This window comes from Solanum dulcamara, chromosome 10 (genome assembly GCF_947179165.1).
Source record: "Solanum dulcamara chromosome 10, daSolDulc1.2, whole genome shotgun sequence".
In the NCBI taxonomy this organism is placed as follows: Eukaryota; Viridiplantae; Streptophyta; class Magnoliopsida; order Solanales; family Solanaceae; genus Solanum; species Solanum dulcamara.
In genome coordinates this window covers 63,230,592-63,233,550 of record NC_077246.1, presented here as the reverse complement: position 1 = coordinate 63,233,550, position 2,959 = coordinate 63,230,592, and the positions used below count along the sequence as shown (strand labels likewise).

The 2,959-nt window shown below is 40.6% G+C and overlaps 1 pseudogene; it reads left to right on the top strand.

The window, feature by feature from the left end:
* Positions 1-2,006: 2,006 nt before the first annotated feature.
* On the top strand, positions 2,007-2,751 carry LOC129869866 (uncharacterized; annotated as a pseudogene).
* Positions 2,752-2,959: the final 208 nt, after the last annotated feature.

Genomic DNA, 2,959 nt, shown 5'->3' with positions numbered 1-2,959 from the left:
ATCCCCTATGTTGTTGATATTATATTGTACACATGCATTGACATGAGATTGAGTATTAGCAGAATGTCTGATACGTGGAAATCGTCTATGAGAGGTCATTTTGTGGTTATAAGTTGGGCACGTGGAGATCGTCCGTGCTGGAGATGGTTTGATTTTATAATAGTGAGTTGAGATCATCTGCACAGACATATGGGGATCATCTGTGTTGGTATATGGACCTTGCGAGTCCCTCATCGGTCACAAACCTTCGAAGTATTTTTCGAGAAGTATTGTGTATATATGGTTGTGAGGTTACTTGATATTTGAGGCATATCATCTCATGGTGTTGCATTGTATCTCATTAGCTTCTTCATTTTTTTACTTGATTATGTGTTAATTTGATGGTTGAACATTTTATGAGATTCGATTATCCCTATTTTAGTGAGATTTGGCTGATAAATATAATGTAGATTTATAAAATTAGAGAATGATTTTTTTATACTCTTGTCACTACTTCTTCATTGTCGATCAATGAGACATACTGGGTACACGTGGTTTCTACTCATACTATACTTGTTGCACTCTTTTGTGGTGCAGATTTGATCCCGAATACAAGCGCATCTTGTAGAGCTTCTTGAGTCTGAGCTTGGATTATCTTGGAGTTGTGGTGAGCTGCTCGGCTGTTCTGCGGCCTAACCTCCCTCTATCTTTTATTTATTCTGTTGTTTTAGTATTCAAACAAGATATTTATTACATCTAGACTGGTCAGTTTAGTTTCATATTGAATTCTATTTTAGACGCTCTTGTACTGATGACACCAAATCTTGGGTGATATTTTTAGCTTCCCGCATTTTATACCTATGAAAGACCTAATGTATGGGATATTTTATTCGTCGCTTGTCTTCTTACTTAGTTATTTTATTAAATTGATAAAGTGTTTGAGTTGGCTTACCTATCGATTGGGAACATAGGTGCCATCATGAATTATGAAATTGGATCGTGACATTGAGTCAAAGTTGAACTATCTACTAACCTAATCCATGAGTACAAGAGCAATGTCTAGTAGAGTCTTGCAGATCTGTATGATGAAGTCCATACTTATCTTCGAGAGGCTATAGGACATTTAGAAAATTTCCATTCTTTTATTCCTTGTCGTGCACACTTGGCTCCATTGGAATTTTAATATTGTCATCTTATTTTCTCATAGATGGTGAGGACTCGTGCATCTTCGAGTGGTGATCAAGAGCCTATTCCTGCACCTGCTTCTAGGATCACTTCACGAGGAAGAAGCAAGGGGCGAGGTCAAGGTTAGAGCCATGTTGCAGCACATATGGGAGGCCAAGTACAACTGCCACTCAGGGCCATGCTGGGGGAGTATCTCCAGATGAAGACGTGATTCATGGGGATGTGCAGGATCATGTTGAGGGGTATGGACCATCTCAGAATTCACCTGGTTTTATTTTCACTCTCATACTTTAGGATACCTTAGTTCGTATGCTAGGACTCTTAGAGGGGATGGCTCAGGCGGAAACATTGTATGTCACCTTTGATGGCTCATAGACTCATGTTGGAGGTCAAACTCCAAATTAGATGGTTGCTCCAACTTCTCAAACTCCAGGCACTCAACCAGTTACTGCTACAACTTAGATAGTATGGTATTGCCAGGGGTTGTATCACATTTTTCTTATAGGCCTGCCATGACCACCGATGAGTAAAAGATGTTTGAGAGGTTCAGAATGATAATCCTCCGATCAATAATGGTGACTTGAATGAGGACGTATATGAATTTATAGTCAGCTGTCATGAGAGGTTGCACAGCCTTGGACTAGTGGAGTCTCATGGAGTTTACTACACATCATTTTAGATGACTGGACTGGCCAAGCAGTGGTGGAGAGACTATATTAGTTGTAGGCCAATTGGATCATCTCCACTCTCATACAATCAGTTTACTCAGGGGTTTCTAGATAAGTTTCACATAGTGAGAGAAAGCGCAAAAGGGATGAGTTCGAGGGTCTGCAGTAGGGGGTATGCCAGTCGCTAAATATGAGGTTAAATTCCATGCCTTGGCTAGGCATGCTTCGATGATACTTTCCACCGAGGCTGAGAGAGTGAGAAGGTTTGTCAAGGGGTTGATTATTCCGATTCGCATGGGAGTTTCTCAGGTTGCTTCTTCTGGTGTTCCATTTCAGAAAGTGATAGATACTGCCAAGGAGTTGGAGATGATTCAACGTGAAGGATTTGAGTAGCGTGAGGGAAAGAGGGCCCATTACTCAAGTGATTATGGTGATGCTCCACCAAGGAGTCGAGGTTACTTAGGGAGAGATTATAAATCTCAGTCTAGCAGACTCATTCATGCCACTATACCAACTTTCGAGGCTAATTATGTTGGGCACAATACTTCTAGTTTGATATATACTTCACAGGGTTCATCTTTTAGACCTTCTAATTGTGGAGGGCATTCTGGTCTTTCAGGTTTCTCTCATCATCCTACGTTTCGTAAAGGTTTTTTTGAGTGTGGTGATATGGGACATTTTGTGAGAGATTGCCCCAGGATCAGACATGGTGGTTCACATCAAGGTTCTTAGGATTTAACTTCTAGGACTGCACAATCTTCGATTAAGTGGTAGGGGTGGTTCTCATTCTAGTAGAGGTGGTTCCCTTTCTGGTCTAAGTGGTGGTCATGGAGGTTCACAGTCTGAGGGAAGTCGTGCCTACTGTTATGCTTTTCTAGGTAGGCCAGAGGCTGAGGCTTCAGATGCTGTTATCATATGAATTATTTTAGTTTGTCATTGATAAGCTACTGTATTATTTGATCCAAGCTCTACCTATTCTTATGTGTCCATATATTTTGCTTTGAGATTGAATATGTTATGTAAGTCTCCTGATTTGCCTATACATGTTTCTAATCTTGTTGGGGATTCCGTAGTGGTAGATCGGGTATATCGATCATGTGTGGTTACTTTGATAGGATATGATACTC